Raw genomic sequence first — 20,227 nt, 5'->3', positions numbered from 1 at the left:
CCTCAATGGTAACTCATTGGAGTGTAAGAGACAAATTATCCATTGCAATGGTCGAGATAGTCTGTTTTCCCTGTATTTGTGTTTTTTTCATCACAGCCAACAGCCATAAAACCATCTAGTGATATCTTTTCAGTCGTTAAAAATCTGTGGATAGCTCTTTCAATATTTCTTGCACTGCCCGATGTTGGAACACCATACCCAACATAAACAGTACCTGGTTCTTTTATAATCGAAATATGTTCCTGTTGTACAATCACTCTAAGCCTCTTCGATCTTTTTAAAACAGTTTTAGCCGTCTTGTCTTTCCTTCCATCGAAATATAATGAAGGAATTTCTGTTACTCTTTCTTCGGTTAAAATTTGCTCGCGTCTCATTCTGCCTTATTGTTCTTAGTTTCATCCTATCTATTATGCCTCATTTCTTGTTTGAGGGTACGTAATCTTCTATTCAGCAATTTTTTACTATGGATAAGATCAGTTCTTCCTAAAGCCATTAGTCAGTTAGTGCGTTGGTCTTCTTAAAACATTTGTTCCTCTTTTGGAACTTTTTTTTCTCTCAAACTAGTACAGCTTACAAATTCTTGACATTTACTTGCAGCTATGTCAAAAATCTTTCTACTCTGTACTCTGAACTCTTCTAACTTTTCTTCCTTAAGTTTCTTCAAAGACTTTTTCAAATTATGACACTTCGAGTGATAACTTTTTAGTAACTGTAAGATTATTTTGTGTGTGACAATTGGAATCGAAGATTTTATCCACAATTCTTTAATTTTCGTTCAAACTACTACGGCAATTTCCAAATACGTAGGTTCTTTTGTTGTGTTATTCCTTACTTATAAGTCTTGTCTAACCCATTCGTAGAATTTCATCACATTTTCATACGTAGGTAAGATATTCTCTTTCAACTCTGCACTTACACCAAATATCGGACATTTTAAATTTTGTCTTCTAGAAATCAGTTTAATTCACTTAAAAAACGTTTATCAATAAGTACTCGTGAATATAATTGACGCGCGACCTTTCACCTGAGACAATTATCGACAGTAGTTTAAACAAAACACTGCATTTCGTAGATTGTCAGGTGCCGCTCTCCGCTTCGTCCCGCACTTTGCACCTCTGTTACAGCGCCAAAGTATATTAAAATAAAGAAATATTTGATTGCAATAGCTAGTTAACTATATTTGAATATGTTTTTAAATAAAATAAACCTATTTTTATAAATTCTGTACTATTTTCTAGGCCGCGCAAATATTCCCTAAACTGTCGTTTTTGTAAATGTTTGATGTCTTGGCGGGGGGGCTCTTACCATTGTCTGATATTTTTTATATTTTTAATTGAGGTAATTGATGGCAATTGGCAACCTAATACAACTATTCCAAATCAGAATTAGAAAAAAAAAATTTCGTTCCGCCCTAGCGGACAGTTCCTACCGCTACAAGGTAGAACTGCTCTTATTATACATAATTCTATCCCTTTTAAACAAATAATTTTCCACACTCTCTAATAATTTTCAGATAGTAGCAGCTGTTGTATCTGATATTACATTACTATCAATATATATCCCTCCCTCTACAATTTTTGTTGAAAACGAATGGTCAACATTTATATCCCAGATTCGTCCCCGTATATGATACTTGGGGACTTCAATGCTCATTCTCCTTCTTGGGGCAGTAAGTTAATAAACCTTTCTGGCCATAATCTATTAGATTTTATGGATACCTATAATTTGTGTATTCTAAATGACGGATCTCCAACTCGTTTCACTGCCCCTCAACATCGGAAAAGTGCAGTCGATTTATCTCTTTGTTCATCTTCGGTGATTCCCATATGTTCTTGGAACATTCTTAAAGATCCCCTTTCCGGTGACCATTTTCCTATAATAATTACCTTCCACCATCTATCTTGCACACATTCCTTTTCGATAAACAATAGTTTTAAATTTAAAACGAAAGACGCGAATCGGAGAAACTTTTCTTCAGAATTAGACTCCATTGTTCAAGCATCTACGTTTTCCCTTGTCAACACTAGTTTACAATGTGAATTATTTCCTAACATGATAATAAAAGCTGCAGAAAAAACACTTAAAAAACGTAATGTAAACATTAAGATAAAACATTCCACCCCACGGTAGGATGAAGAATGCACTAGTGTCTTTAAATCCAGAAGAGAAGCAATTTCCATTTTCCGTAAATGTATGTCTTTCGAAAATTACCTTTCTGTGAAACGCGCCCAGGCAGAAGCGAAACGCGTTTTGAAAAACAAAAAGCGGCCTGGATGGCGAAAATTCTGTGAACGCTTGTCTCCTGAATCTCCCCAGTCATCCGTATGGTCCAATTTAAAAAAATTCGGTTCGTCATATACTCCGCATTATATTTCAGAAGAAATTATTATAGGTTTTGCTGATAAGATAGCTCCTCCGTCAGTAGCCAGATGTGAGGAAATGCCTTCCTTTAATTCTTATCCATCTCACTCTAGCTGGCTGGACTCTCCTTTCTTAGTAAGTGAATTAAATCGAGTAATCAATTCCCTTCCAGACTTTTCTCCTGGCCCTGATGGAATCTTATATAGTTCCATTAAAGCATTCTCAGACATGTCGGTTGAATATTTTTTATCCCTAATTAATTACATGTTCGAAACAGGATTTATTCCGGGAGTCTGGAAAGTTCAAAAAATCCTTCAAAGGCAAAAATCCATCTGAAATCTCATCCTATCGTCCTATTGCTCTTTCGTCATGTTTAATGAAAGTAGCAGAACACTCGATAAAGAACAGATTGGAATGGTTTGTTGAAAATCACAAAATTATCTCTCCTAATCAATATGGCTTCCGGAAAAAGAAATCAACCATAGATAATTTAAGTGTGTTAACAACAGACATCCGTATATCTCAGTCCCTTAATTCTTGCACTCTGGCCACATTTCTTGATCTTTTGTCAGCTTACGACGATGTATTAATTAACATTTTGAACGAAAAATTAATTAAAATCAAAAATTCCCTTAAAACTAGTTCAATTTATTATTAATTTACTAACAGACAGATCCATTATTATCCACTTTTCCTCAAAAACGATAAATCGCAAACTATGGAAGGGGTTACCTCAGGGGTCCGTAATCAGTCCATTATTATTTAATATATATAAGTGATTTAGACAGTGTAATTCCTTCATCCATCAAGCGACTTTATTTCGCTGATGATTTCCTTATATATTTATCACACAAAAATCTATCGCGCGCTGCGAAGGAATTGAATTTGGTTTTACATAATATTAAAGTTTGGTTGTTGACAAATGGGAAGAATTTAGCTACGTCTAAAACCAAAGTAGTGGCTTTTACGCGCAAAAGAAAAATACCCCCATTTTCTGTCTGCTTTGATAATGTACCTCTTCAAATTGTTAAGCAAATTAAATTTCTTGGACTACTTTTGGATCATAAACTTTCCTGGCTCTCGCATATTCAGAACATTTCGGCTAAGTGTGAAAAGGGGCTAAATATTATGCGAGCTGTTTCCAGAGTGTGGTGGGGATCTCATCCTACTACTCTTAAATTAATGTATGGTGCTCTAGTGCGAAACCATTTGGATTATGGAACATTTCTTTTCGATCCTCTTCCTAAATATTTGGACAAAAAACTTGAAAGAATTCAGTCCAAAGCGCTCAGAATAATTATTGGAGCGATGAAATCTTCTCCAATTAATTCTCTCCAGGTAGAATGTGTTGATCCCCCGTTAATTTTGAGGAGACAATTCCTGGCTGAAAAATATATTTTTAAATCTTTTTCTATATTGAGTCACCCTTAAGAACAAAGCCTTGATTATTTGTTCAATAACTTAAACAACGAAAAAAGATCGACAGATAAAAATCGATTTCCTCTCCTTTTAAAAAGTTTTCTTTCATTCAAATCTCTGTATTTTTCCCTCCAAAATCTACAAAAAGATCCTATACTTCCTATTTTTACCATCCCATTTGATTCTATCAAATATATCCCCAACGTTATAACTTCAGACTTCCGAACTGATATTTTAACCTCATCTAATCAAAATGTTGAGGAAAAATTTAAAAACATTACATTTTCTAAGTTTCCAGAATTTTCACTCATTTACACAGATGGTTCTAAGTCTGATAACAAAGATTGTGGAGCTGCGGTACACATTCCCGAATTCGATTTAGATTTGTCTTATAAATTGCCTAAAGAAATTTCTATATTTACTGCGGAATGCTTCGCAATCGAACAAGCTTTGAGTCAAATCCAGCTTTTCAATATTCGACGAGCCTTACTGTGCACTGACTCACTAAGCGGAGTGTTGAAAATTTCCTCAAATATCCATAAACCAGAAGACTATATTATTTATTATATCAGAAACACCCTTAAATCTTTAAATGAATTTAATTTCGAGACAATATTGGTTTGGGTCCCTGGCCATTTAGGAATTGAGGGTAGCGAGAAATCCGATTCTTTAGCTAAACTCGGAACAATTTCTGGCTCTCATCCTTTAGATTTTAGAATTCCTATCTCTGACGTCATCCCAATTCTTAAATTCAACATGATTCGCTCCTGGGAAGAAAATTGGACTGGTACGAAAACCCGAACTGGTGCTTTTCATGCTGGAATACAAAATCATATTCCAAGTAAACCTTGGTTCCACGGCAAGAAAAAATCCAAAAAATTTATATCCTGTATCTCGAGAATGAGTTACAGGATTACCATTTGTTTAAAATCCGGGTCCTAGATAGTCCACTCTGCCAGTGCGGCATGGAAAATGAGACTCTTGATCATGTTTTCTTTAATTGTAAAAATCATTCATCTTTCAAAGGCATTTACCGTTTACTTATAAAAATCACCCACCAATCTCCCCTTAGTATTCCTTATTTACTTTCTCTCAACAATTCTCGCATTTTCTCAGTTCTATACAAGTTCATAGATTTGAATGACTTCAATATATGAGATTTCCTATTCCCGTATAGATTTCCCATAAAATTATAACCATCTCCCTTAACTTTAACGGCACATAGCACTCTTTTTAGGGTGAATTGCCTAATGCAAAAAAAAATACAGTAAAGTTAAATTTTAGGTGTGTTCTTACTTGAATGAAAATATCATATCAAAAAAAATAATATATGAAAGTATCCCTAATGGCGAAAGTAATGTCTTCTGTAATGTAACTTTAACTTACACTCGCACATTGAATGTTTCTATACACGTGGTTGTAGTTGGCATGTGTTTAATACATACATTCAATGGTGAGAATATTGTGTGTGTGTGTTGGAGGTACTGTAACGTTAAAGAATTGTGCAAGTTTGGATTGCCAGAGCAGTGCCCGATTATTGTTTTGTTGAGAGTTTTTCGGGTGGCTGCCCTGCGATCGGTTTGACGAGCGGGCAAAAAATAACGCGGGTAGGTAGATCGGGAACAATACGGGAAAGGACGATTCCGCGGTGTGCGAGGCGTTTTGCGAGAAAAAATGGATATTGAAAATAATGAAAAAGATCACGAGGATACCATAAACCGATCCTTCGGAGTCTTTCCGTGTAAATTAACAAAACATACAAAAGACGTTTTGACTCCTGCGCGAGATCAGCCGGTTCGAGTGTGGTTGTTCGGTGAGATTGAAATGTTGAAGGATACAGCCTTTCCGTGTAGACTAACCAAACATAAAACAAACGTTTTGACTCCTGCGCGAGATCAGCCTGATCTTTGTTCGAGTGTTGTTGTTTGGTGAGATTAAAATATACAATCAGTTATTTGGAATAAAAAATAGTTTTATTTGTGAGTGTTTTTAAGAGTAATTCCTTGAAGACTACACTGGATTACCAAGCATGCTGTCGGGGTGACGCAAAGATGGAGCATCATTGTCCCGTTAAACGTTCAATGGATGCTGATTAATTTAGGATAGCCTCGCGCACTCCTTCCCACGAAACTCTACCCGGAGCTAACTCACACGGATTTCGCGGAGACCTGTCGTCCTGCTCACCGCTGGCGGACTCTCCAAACACCTTCAGACATGACAACATGATCAAGGTTCTTCAAAACTTTTACACATTCCGCCTCGTTGCCTTAGCCCCCATCATAGCCCTGGTGATTGACAAGGGTCCATGCTCATCAGACGTGACATTGTTTTTTTTGTTTTTATTTTTATTTTGTTTTTTTTTAAATTTAAACCATTACATTTCAGATATTCTAATGTTATTTACCAAACTTTATGCATTGATGTAATGTTTTTTTTTGCATAAAATTGTACCAGAAGCAACCCTAACAGCAATGAGACAACAGGCACGTAATTTTAATCTATCATTAAAAGAAGGGGGCTCCAAATCAATAGACAAATCCTTGGATCCTCAAGTAAATAATATAACAAATAACTACTATTATTCAGCAAAAAAGGAAGATTAACTCTATTCATGGCAGTTACGTTTTGACGGGACGTCAGACGTCAGGGATTTTTTGTACAGGGTCGAGAAACTGAGTAGAGCCAGGAAAACTAAGACGGACAATTTGGTTTTGGGTTTTGGTGAACTTCTTGAAGGAAAGGCGGCGAACTGGTTTCGTGCATTAGATAAAGAGAATTTAAATTGGAGTACATTGAGAAATAAGTTTATAGATCGTTATGAACGCGAAGACAGCCAGGTAGAAGCAACGCGATCAATTTACACTATGCGACAGGACCCTAACGACACTGTTGCGGATTTCGTGGACAATTTGAGAATAGCGAATTCCAAATTACTAGAATCCCTATCTGATCAGCAGTTGGTGCGTCTGGCAAGGCATAGTCTTTTAGACAAATATGCAAGTGTATTAGCCTCCAGCGACACATCCGATCTAGAGTCCCTAGTTTCAGCTTGCACAAAAATAGAGATGTACACTTCAAAGCAACCCTCACATAGTCAACCTCGGCGAGCTGTTCATTTTGAAGGACCGACTTCTTCTTCTTCTTCTTCTCGAAATAATTCTTCCCAGAACAATAGATCTTTTTATTGCAATTTCTGTAAATTACAGGGCCACTCTTGGAACAACTGCAGGAAAAGACAAAATCAAAATCAACATCGGTTTTCAAAAAACTAAAGGGCGGTTTTCACCATCTTACGTACGAGGATGAGGGGAACTGTACATTGTTTTCATCTTTACAGTGTTCTAAGACACGTGCAATGCAGGCATTCACGCCTCTGTAATGCTCTTTCTAATATCTTTGATGGGCGGACATAACAGTATAACTGCATTTTTGACCATTTAACGATTTATATGTGAAAATGTGTATTGTGTATGCCAGCATCAATGGTATTAACAGTGTAGTTACACCAGTACTCAAAACACAAATAAATAACTTTGTGCCTATTAAACTAACTTAAAATACTTGAGCTCATAAGTATAAGATCACTTATACTCGTAATGACAATCACCTCTTTAGCTCAAAGATTCGGTTCAAGCAGAATAAAAGTACTTGGACTAGATGGTACACACGTGCAAAAAGTAATTCGACACATTTCTTCTGTTTCATAAGTATAAGTGTACCTTATACTGTTACATCCACCGATAATACTTCTAAATGATTTATGTCGCTAGGCGTGCCTATGAACTTGTACTATTGTGACCATCATGAAGTGTTCTGTGGATTATTTATTTACTTAACTCAATTAATTATTATTACAAAATGAAAAGATCTCGGCGTTTTATGGAAATGATGAAAAATTTAAACAAGGCTTGTGGTAAGTATATAAATTTTGGACAATGTTTCCTATTTATATCAGTAAATTTAATAACAAAAGTTTACAAATTCTAACCCCAAAAAAGTAGAATACCTAGGAATACATTTAATCATATAGATACCAAATAGAGATTAAATTAATTTCATGTATGGCTTTCTCCAACTATAGATCGTTTTTATATCACTGTTTATAATAAAATAGAGAAATACCTGTTTTATCTGTATACCTAACTGTTCTATACCTAACCTATGTACCTATATGATGGTGTTTTATCCTTAAATAATATTATGATGGTGCCTTATTATTTATCTGAGATTAATGTTAATGTATCATAAATTTATATTCTATAGGAGCTCCTGATGAAGGTGTTTTGGATTCCTCATTAAATAATAAAATTGAATCTAACAATGTGCCAATGCATATACTTTCATCAAGCAATGAGAAAATGCAATCATTGTCAGACGATAGTGTTTTACAAGTTATAGGTATGTACAATGTACATATTGTAATATACCAATTGTGTATATATATATGTATAGTACGATATAATTGTTTGGGTATGTTTCAAGTTATACATAATGATTATAATTTTCACAAACTATTTTCTAGATGGACACCATCAGACTGTTTTGGAGCCCGCATTAAATAATGAAACTGACTGACAGAAGCCCTTTAGCAAATGGAAATGAAGAACTGATTGTAAGCGAAAACATTTTTGAAAGTCATGATAGCGATTTTAGTAGCGACGACACTGATAAAGACCCTAACTATGTCCCACACTGTGAAGATTTACTAAGTACCCACACGGAACCACAAAATCTACTACTACCACCAGTTATCAGTATTTGTAACACTCCAGAAAATGGAAATAAAACTGATAGTAATACAAAGGCGGTTATGAATACCAGAAAATACAGAGCAGACAAGAAAACAAAAAGGAATACCGGTCTATCTTATACCACCCTTAAGGGTAAAACTGTGAGGAAAAGATGCGTGAAAAATTTACCTAATTATCGTATGAAATGTAATGAACGCATCCCAGAATTTATCAGACAACAAATTTTTACTGAATATTGGGCTCTTGGAGAGTACTCAAAAAGAGTAGCATATGTAGGAAGTCTTATTGATTCTATGGAAACTGTTCGACCAATAAAGCGAACTACCAATGAAGTTATTATAAGAAATCGAAAATATTCAAATAGGGTTTTTTTTCAAAATAAATGGAAAAAGGGAGAATGTTTGCCGAGGTTGCTTTATGAAAATATTAGATGAAAGTCAAATGTTTGTTACAACAGTCATCCAAAATAAAAATAAATCTTTGACAGGCTTGACTGAGGGTGACAAGAGAGGGAGTATTGTGCCAATCCACAAACACTGTGATGAAGAACTGGAGAATGTTAGAAAACACATAAATTCATTTCCCTCTTACGAATCACACTACACCAGAAGAACTAACGACAAAAAATATTTACCTGCGCATTTAAACATACAATTAATGTACAATGCGTATCGTGAAAGCGTGACAACAAAACCTGTCTCACGCAAAACATATTCTCAAGAATTTCTGAAATTGAAATTTAAGTTGCCAAAAGTTGACACATGCCATCTATGCGATGTTCTCAAAATGAAAATTGAGACAACTGCGGATTCAAATGAGAAAAAAAATATTGAAAATGAGCAAAAAAATCACCACATTTTAGCAGATTCTGCATTTGTCTCCAAACAAGCAGACAAAGAGAGGGCCCAGAATGACAGTACTGTAGTCAGTTACACATTTGATTTGCAGCAGTGTTTGCCAACACCATATCTTAATAGCTCTGTATCGTGTTATAAACGACAATTGTGGACCTATAATCTAACTGTACATGATCAAGCTTCTGGAGAAGTGACATGTTTTATGTGGCATGAGGCTGAAGGTGCAAGGGGTGCCAATCAAATTGCAACGTGCATATTCAAACACCTCATGAATTTACCTAATAATATTAAGCATGTTGTTCTCTATTCAGATGGCTGCGGTGGCCAGAATAGGAATTCTCACGCTTCTTCAATGTTTTTAACATTAATGCAAGAAAAAAAAACAATTCAGATTATTGACCACAAGTTTATGGTCAGTGGCCATAGTCATATGGAATGTGATGTCGATCATGGTTTGATCGAAAAAAAAAATAAGAATGCTCTTCCAATATCACATCCTTGTGACTGGTACCAATTGGTTCGGTCTGTAGGAAAGACAAAATTTATAGTCAAGGAACTGATTCATAGCAACTTCGTGGATTTCGCTTCACTTCTAAGATCTGCATTAGTTCTAAGAAAAAAAATACTGCAGGAGAGGTTTACAAATGGCACAATATAAGATGGTTCAGGTATACACAAGAGCCCGGAGAAATCTTTTATAAGGAAACATTAGATGTAGAGACTGAATTTAAGGCTGTAAATTTTTTGAGACGAGGAAATAGAAATCCTACACTTAAGCCAGGCAAGTGTTATAATGATAATATCAAAAGAAAAGAAGAAGGATATTTTGGCACTTTTACCATTAATTCATTCCGTGTATCAATCTTAAGGATGGTGATGTCCGAGACTCATTGCCGGATATTGAACAATTCCAATAATACAATACTTTTGTGTAATGTCTGTGCTAAAATACATTTTTTAATGCAAATATACTTGTACTTTTATTTCACAAAATAATAAAAAATATTTTTTAAATAATGGTTTTAATAAGATAAATATGCGCATTTCTGTCATATTTTCAGTGGTACAAACAGTACAAGATGGTCTCAGTAATATAAGTAGACTAATTAATATCATTAATTGAGTGGTACAAATAGTATAAGTTAGTTCTAGTAGTATAAGTGGACACATTTATGTTCCATCTTCATTGGTTCAAATAGTATATGTTGAATATCTTTATTATTTGTATAAATAACACCAATGTGTTTAAATGGATTAAATAATCTGTAAATAATAACCCATTTCTCAAAATATGAGTTCTGTAGCAAAATAATTGGGTTCATAATAATGTTTTTTTGCTCTCCTGAAAAGTTACACTTTTGCAGTTATACTCTTATGTCCGCCCATCAAAGATATAGTGTATACCCTTGCAGACATGCAAGGGAAGGTAGTGGGAAATTTTCATGTTAAGGACATAGTTCGTTTAGATTAGGTTTAGTTTAGTATATAATAGGAAGCCAATGAAATAGTGTAAAGGACTACCGACCCTTCATGCTGCTTCATTCCCTTCTTTATGTGTTTGTTCCGGTCACGTGTTCTGGAGTTTGGTACCTTCAGGACTTGTGCTTGGAATAAACGCAACATTCTAGTGTACTGATGATAGATTTCATTTTTTTTATCCTCGTTGGACTAGAATAGGAACATCTTCACAAAAGATGTTTCTCTGATCCTAGTGATCAGTGGCGCCCATTAATTTAGTTTAGGTCTTAATTCTTTATTATCACTTAAACTTTACTAAGATTTATTCTTACTTACGTTTTTAGTAATTTTTATTTTAAATGAGACGATTCGTCTTCTTATTGGTGTGAGCTTAGTAGTGCGACGCATACGCGCACACACACACATTGATACGTTCCGTCAGCATAATGGACATAAGTTTGGTTGTCGTTATCCTTTGGTCTGAACGCTTCTTTCACAAGTTCATTGGAGTTTTCTTATGCTTTTGTCAAGTATCGAAGTTTTATTAGTATCCAAAGAGTCTCCAGGGGACTTGGAAAGAAGGATTATTGTTTTTTTTTGTGTGAAAGAATTGAGCAATTTTTCATACACAAGATTATGTAATTTCCATTTTAGTTGTTGAATGTACTAGTTTTATGGTTAAATATATTTAGTAAAATACATATATTTTTAAGTCTTAGTTTCTTAAGGAAATTCTCAAATTGTGTTGTTTCAAACAAAGGAAGTAAATACTGCTTTGGCGGGCTTACCTATTAAATAATTCCGTCTGGATATTATCACTTTACCTCTGCTACGTGAGAGTGTGTTTTTGTACAGTTTTGTCAGTCATACGTACAATTTAGTTAGTTATAAGTAATATATTGTAACAGTAGAGTTTGTTGGGGTGTAAAATGTAATGTAGGTACATTCCAATGTATACAAAAAACGGTAGAGCAAAGACCTCAATCTCATGATTGTGGGATTAATTTCTTGTCAAGTAAGTTGGGCGATCAGAAATAATACGAGTAAATTCTTAATAGAAATTATATTGAAACCATCAAAAGTTAGAACAAAGGATTACAAAATAATAACCATGTAACAATAGGAATAAAAGTAAGGAACATACCAGATGGACTCCTGAACCAAACTAAACTAACTTTACGTGGTCGAGAAACGAAGGAATAACAACGGTTGGCGAACGAAAACTTGTTTTCGGTAGCGGGGAACGGACCCGGAACGAAGGCCAGGACATCCTTCTCTTAGTGGACACGGGAGGACGCAACTCCTACAACGCGTGCCTGCAGGAACATCAGGTCTGCAGCACGAGGCAAGCAACCAGACTCTTCTTACGGAGCCAGGACATCCTTCTCTTAGTGAAACGGGAGGACGCAACTCCTACAACGCGTGCCTGCAGGAACATCATGTCTGCAGCACGAGGCAACCAACCAGACTCGTCTTACAGACTTCGGGAACAGCAATCCGTTCCTTCGCGACGCGGGGATACTCAGCCATCAACTACTAGCCACAGCTAGGACCGATCCATTTACGGTTTCAGTTCCGAAACACGAGTATTACAAATATGACCAACGGCCAACACTGGATGAAAAGCGGGATTCCATAATCCCCACTAGAAATAATAACCAACACGAACTATTCGTGAAAGGATAAACACCCCGCGCCCTTTTTGAAAGAAAATAATAACTTCTATTCACATGATTAACTCAGATGAAAACCCCTTAAAAGGCGAGTGACTGGATCCACGACCCACTGGCCAAGCAGGCCGGGGAGGAAGTGCCAATAAACAAAACTGTCCTTCCTTCCTTCAAAATATTGCCAAAGTTTGCAAAAAAACACCATAGACAAAATAAACCCAATTAAGCAAGAACTTCACTTGTCACAAAATATTTATGTGACAATATGCATAAGTATCTCATTGCTAGTACCAGTGTTATGCTGTAAATTTTGTAGTACAAGTGTCGATCTCTTGAATTGTGCTCGTACACCTCACAACCTTTGTCAATTATCTAAAGCACATAGTTGAACACCAATTATATTTTGTTTGTCCAAGAAATTTCGACTCTTTGCTTACGTGGTAAGTGAAATTTTGATGGAATGCCAGCTGGCTTAAATCCTTAGTCTTTTTTCTTGAACAAACAATTTGACGTTAATATATCTGATAATTAGGTATTTGTTATATGTAAACCCTGATTCAACCACGATAGACAGGTTTATCTTCTGATTGTAAAACCTCATCTAAAATTCTTGGTTATGTAAACCCTGCTCTGAACATTTTTTGTAATTGATTTTGTGAAGATCTCTCAGAGATTTAGTGGATTTTATTTTTTTATTTTGTTAAGTTCTATTGTTTCAAGTTTTTATCTTAGTGAGTAAATTTGTTTTATATAAGCATAGGGAGAGAAAGAGAGTTTAGGTAGTTACTTTAATTATTTTCTGTTAAAAATAACATGTGTTTTGTTTTCTTCTTCAAAGAATAATGTGGGAGCTTGAGTTCTCCATACTCACTGGTGTCTCAGAGAGATTGTCTCTCGATAAGTGAGTAAGTGTTTGCGAATCTCATATTAGAGATATAAAAGTGAAGGTACAATCCTCATCTAAATATTAATAATAATAACGGTTGTGCAACACCAATCTGCGAATTGGTTTTCTCTTTTCGTTTTCTTGGTTTATAACTTGTTTAGTTTTATGGTTTCCTGTAAAAACTTATTTATTTCTACTAGCTTTGTCTTTTATGTAGATGTGCGGGAAAGAAATGTATTCGCGTGATTTTTTTTGTTTTAAGGTAATTTTACTTCACTTCGCAGCGTAAAATTTCCGGGGGTTACGAGGAATTGTAACGTTAAAGAATTGTGCAAGTTTGGATTGCCAGGGTAGTGCCCGATTATTGTTTTGTTGGGAGTTTTTTCGGGTGGCTGCCCTGCGATCGGTTCGACGGGCGGGCTAAATAACGCGGGTAAGAAGATCGGGGACAATACGGGAGAGGACGAGCCGCGGTGTGCGTTGCGTTTTGCGAGACAAAATGAATATTGAAAAAAAATGGAAAAGAGCACGCAAATACCATGAACCGATCCTTCGGAGACTTTCCGTGTAAATTAACCAAACATAAAACAGACGTTTTGACTCCTGCGCGAGATCAGCCGGTTCTTTGTTCGAGTGGTATTGTTCGAAGAGATTAAAATATACAATCAGTTATTTGGATTAAAAAATGGTTTAATTTGTGAGTGGTTTTGAAGCGTAATTCCTTGGAGACTACACTGGATTACCAAGCATGCTGTCGAGGTGACACAAAGATGAATCATCATTGTTCCGTTAAACGTTCAATGGATTCTGATTAATTGAGGATGGCCTCGCGCACTCTTTCCCACGAATCTCTACCCGGCGCAATCTGCTCACCGCTGGCGGACTCTCAAAACACCTGCAGACGTGACAACATGATCAAGGTTCTTCAATGCTTTTACACATTATGTCTCCTTGCCTTAGCCCCATCATAGCCCTGGTGATTGACAAGGGTCCATGCTCATCAGACGTGACAATTGTTACATAGTGAATGACAAAGAAATACAAAAAATTGTAAACGCTAGTACAGCATACCAAGGCAAATATTATTTAAAACCTTTTTGCAAGTACAGAATTGTGTCTTTAAATATATATTTTATTCAAATGTGAGTTAAAAACAAAGTGTTTCGTAAATACATAAATCTAAAAACAACAGTTTATCTGCTTCCAAATCGATTCTTTTTGCTAAGAAAATGTGGTTAAAGGAAGAAATAAAATTGTGATTTCACATCAGAGACAACATACACACATTGTTAAAAGTTTTACATACTGAACTTGTGAACACTTTACACCTTATAGAATGGGATTTGTTCGACGACAAAGTAAGAAATTGTGCTAGTGAAGTTGCTTTCAAAAAGAAAATTACCTTACAAAGGAAACTAAAAAACATTATTCTCGCCTCCGAAAAACTAGATGGATGTTTGAACCCCTTGCCTAATAAAATTAATTTTTCTAATCATAAATTTAATCAAAGAATAATAAATGTGTCTGATCATGAACTATCCGTCAAAGAAACGTGTTTATTATCCAAAGGACTTAACTATAACATTCAAGATGACAAAGTTCATAACGTTGAAATACTTACTGCTGACACGGATCAAGCCCTCTTCAAATGCCCAGATTCCATTAAACATAAATCTTCTGAACTCATCCAAAAACTTTTTAAAAATAAAAATAATAATTACAATAATTCTTCCAAAAATACTGAAAAACAAACCTTAAACAACATAAAAAAACCATAAAAGAAAATAATCTAACTCTAATCAAAGCCGACAAAGGAAATACCATAGTGATTTTGAACAAAATAAACTACGTTAATAAAGTAGAAGATTCTTTAAAAAGTGAACTTTTTAACTCTTCCAAAAGACCCTACAAAGAAATTTCAAGAAGACAATCAAAAGCTGCCCTTTATTATGTGGTGTTAACTAATCCACAGCCTCCTAAACTATATGGTTAGACCTGTTGTTCCTGCATATTCTAGCCCCAACTATAATATATTTCAAGAAGACGTCAAGAAGACAACCAAAAGCTGCCCTTTACTATGTGGTGTTAACTAATCCACAGCCTCCTAAACTATATGGTTAGACCTGTTGTTCCTGCATATTCTAGCCCCAACTATAATATATTTCAAGAAGACGTCAAGAAGACAATCAAAAGCTGCCCTTTACTATGTGGTGTTGACTAATCCACAGCCTCCTAAACTATATGGTTAGAGCTGTTGTTCCTGCATATTCTAGCCCCAACTATAATATATTTCAAGAAGACAACCAAAAGCTGCCTTTTACCATGTTGTGAACCTTAATATAATCATCTAGTATTAACTAATCCACAGCCTCCTAAACTATATGGTTAGACCTGTTGTTCCTGCATATTCTAGACCCAACTATAATATATATGTTCTAAATTTGTATCTTTATTCAAATCTAATCATTTATTCAGATCACATCGCTCAATTAAAAACAGTTTGGAGTTAATAAATAAAATCAAAGACTTAGACATACCTAGCAACAGTAAATTAGTGTCCTTTGACGTTGTTAATCTTTTCCCAAGCATTCCCACTAATGAATGTAAAAACCTAATTGTAAACATTTTAAATAATTCTCTTTTGATCGAACCATTGTGAAGGAAATGTCCACTTTCTTAGAAATTTGTATCAATCAAAACTACTTCACCTTTATGATAAATTATATAAACAGCATAATGGTCTCCCAATGGGAAATCCCGCTTCTCCTTTGTTTGCTGAAATATTTATGGATTCCTTTGAAAACAAACTTTTCGAATGTGGACTTTCCCTTTTAGCTAATGTATTTGTTTGATATAGATATGTTGATGACATTTTTGTAATTTGGACAGGTAGCAACAGACAATTAGACAATTTTCTCACTTTTATTAAAAAAATTCACCAAAATATAAAATTTACACTGGAACATAACGATAATAACAATTTAAATTTTTTAGACTTAAACATCAGTTTAGATAATAATAAGTGTGTTTTTAACATCTATAGAAAACCTACACACACTGACTGTGTTATACCTTCTACTTCACTTCATCCTTTGTCCCATAAACTCGCCTCCTTCAACTCAATGATACATCGAGCCATTAATGTCCCTTTAATTATTGAGAATTTCAATAATGAAATTAACATTATAAAACAAATAGCTCTAAACAACGGATATAAACCTGACATAATTAACCGTTTAGTTAATAAGAAACAAACCAAAATATTTACTAAAAAGTACATTTATAGTGGAGATAATAACAATCAATCTAGTAAAAATTTAATATATAAAAAACTTCTTTATACAGGCGACTTATCCTTAAAAATATCCCGCATGTTACCAGTTAATATTTCGACAGCTTTTTACACTAATTCTAAAATAAAAAAAAACTTAAGTAATAACAAGGATGTTTCAAATAAATTAGATAAAAATGGGATATACACTTTAGAGTGTAATGAATGTGACGCACAGTATGTAGGTATGACTACTAGAAATTTCAAAACTAGAATCAGGGAACACGAACTATGTTTAAAAAATAATAATTTATCCGAGTTCGCTAATCATTTGATAGAGACAGGCTATAGCTTCAACCGGGATAAAACTAAGTTTAAACATTCTAACATTAATAAATATTTTGATTTGTGCGCATTAGAAACATTAGAAATTAACAAAAAAATTAATTCAAGCATTAATATAGTTTATACTACTACTCCTCCCTCCGTTTCCCTTTCAACCCCCTCCACCTCCCACCAAAGAAACAAACTAAATAAAACCCCATATTTCTGCACTTAAGAATTTAGTTTTAAAATAGCTAGTTAATGACACGGACGTGTCGAAACCGGTCGCTAATTAATAAAATTTATACGTAACAAATGTACATTGGAATAATAAAACTCATTAAAAACAAAAATGTCTAGAAATTGTTACATAGTGAATGCCAAAGAAATACAAAAAATTGTAAATGCTAGTATTATTACATGTTCAGTATAGTGACAGTGTTACAAATAGTTCAGTAGGTATAGCAACAGTATTAATACATGTTCAGTACAGTGACAGTTTTACAGCTAAAATGCAAATACAAATGTAAACAAATAATAGTTAAACATTTATCCACAATTTTGTATAATAATATCTTAGTTTTATTGTAAATCGCTCAAATAACATAACATATATTTTTTATTTTTTCGGAATAACTTTATTGAGTAAAACCTCAAATTGTAATATTTAAATATTGAAGACAATATAAGTGATTTCTAAACGAAAATCTGAAACAGAAAAATCAGAAAAGGAAACGGTCACATCTGGGACTCGAACCCAGGACCCTTGTCTTTCCGGGACAGTGCTCTACCGACTGAGCTAATGGGACCCTATTCCCCTCGGTCACTTTTAACTGTATCATACTTCGAATAAGAACCACTAACATTGTCGAGTCCCAGATGTGACCGTTTCCTTTTCTGATTTTTCTGTTTCAGATTTTCGTTTAGAAATCACTAATATTGTCTTCAATATTTCAACATATTTTTGATAAAGACACAAAGTAAAGCATAATTACATAAATAAATATAAAGATTAACAAAAAAATAAAAGATTATTTGTCAGGAGGACAAAAGATTGGGAAGAACTGGATTGGCTGATTTAGATCTGACCACTAAATAAAATACAGCTTTTATGTTTGGATTCTAAACGGTGGCAAAATGATTTTTACCATGGCGATACTGAGAGTATCTACCACCCTGGATGACATGAAATGGTCGAGTTTTACATTCCTTAAAAAAATAATCCAAGGCTAGCTTTACACCATCCTCCTATTCTTCCCCATCTCCATATCGGGGACCCAAATGAAAAACTTCGCACTACTCAATCATTATTTTCATACCTATTATTTTATACAGATAGTTGCAATTAGAGAAGAAATAAATTATTTCTCGGTCTTGGTTTGTGCTTGGTCGTTATCTAATCAATGTTTATTGTTTACCCGTTCATCGTTTGAACCTTTATCATAATGATTTGAATAGGTACCTATGCCTTGGTGAAATAGCCTGTCTGATCACCGTATCTTGATCGATATGACATTCGTATTATGTATGAGGTGAAAGCACCAAAACACAGCAGCGCAGATGCCAAAGCAACAGCTGTCACACCCCTGTCTCGATTCATTCATTAATAAAAGTATTTACAAAATGAAGTTAAACAAATAGATTTTCTTTATTAGTTAACAGTACGTATGTAAAGTTCTCGTGTGTTATTTCCTAAAAAACAAACATTTTTAATCTTTGTTTGTTTGCACAAGAAAATAAATAACACAGATAAAAAATTGCAATTCAAAATAGAGGCATGCGAGCAGTATTGAATTGTAGCAGGTATTCTAAGATAATGAATATGCAGAAACAACTAGATTTACAATATATTCATATTTAAATTTAAGCTCTAAGATAAGATGCCCCGGAAATACATAATTAAAATTTAAATTTCTAAATACATGAATACCCCACGAGAAGCTGTGAAGATTTTAGACTTTATAAACTTGTCGGGAACCCAAAATAATCTCTATTTTAAAGGATTCAAGATATTCAATGAACTATCGATGGATGTTAAAGAAGCTAAAAGCCTTGCAGCTTTTGTTGGGTTATGCCTAAATGCTATAAAGACTAAGTTTTAGATGCAGTTTAAAGTATGCCTAGTAGCCATACAAATAAGTTTTGCTTCCAAGTTATTCCAAAGGTTTTTACTAGATATAAAAACGTACTTTTTAAAAACTAAATGAAATAATACAAGAAAAATTCAAAATATAAAAACTGAATAAACGTCATGTGGTTAGGTAAAACTTTTTAACTGTTTGATGAATCATATTGAGTCTTGGATAAATACCATTGATACAAACATTTACTTGATGTAACTTAAAATTTTTAATTTTATTTTTTTTTTATATTTTTCAATCATGTCTTTTGATTTTGATTCAGTAAACACTGATTTTTTATTTTTTCAATTTTATTTTCTAATCTTCTACAAAGATAATATATTTTATGTATGTGAGTAAAATTTTAACTGTTAATAAACACAAGTATACCCGCGAACTGGCAATGCCTATGTGGGATTTTTTTTGGTCAATCTGCTAAATGTATTATTCTTTACTTTTTAACTGTTTATATATAAAAAAAAATAATGAGAGATGACAGAAGTCAAAAAATGTGGCTCATCTTAAACTGTTCAAAAATCGTTACCAACCTAGATATACCACTCACAGTACCAACTACCAAAACAGATCACGTACTTTTTTTCGAATTGCTAGGAATCGACAAATTTTATGAAAAAAAAGGATGGTGTAAGGCAGTCATAAGGCCCGGCTGCACGAACTCCCGTCACATTTTACAAATCGGTAATCAGCGCCATATAAATAAAAATGTAATTGTTCGTTTGTTCAAAATCTTAAATCTCCTAAAGTTCTTCACCGATTGCTTTGACACAACGTTGTATTCAAATACGTGTGTTATTTTATATACTTATATTATATAGATGGTACAGGTAAAAACATGTTATTTAAAAAAAAAACAGCGACATCTGTTGAACAAAATGCTTATTTGAAAAACAGTGCAATCTGTTGCTCGTAAAAGCAACAGGCGCTATTGTTACTCTATCTCCACAGACAGATTGAGCCACAGAAACACAAAAACAAAAATTCTAAAACACATTCGAGAAAGGGTACATAATTAAATACTTATTACGGTTGTCTGTGCTGTGCTTTAGTCCTGCGTGATATCTGCTTTCATGAATTCTAATTTTGCTTTGA

This window comes from Hesperophylax consimilis, chromosome 17 (genome assembly GCF_061612785.1).
Source record: "Hesperophylax consimilis isolate HC1 chromosome 17, BYU_Hcon_1.0, whole genome shotgun sequence".
In the NCBI taxonomy this organism is placed as follows: Eukaryota; Metazoa; Arthropoda; class Insecta; order Trichoptera; family Limnephilidae; genus Hesperophylax; species Hesperophylax consimilis.
This window is presented reverse-complemented; position numbering follows the sequence as displayed.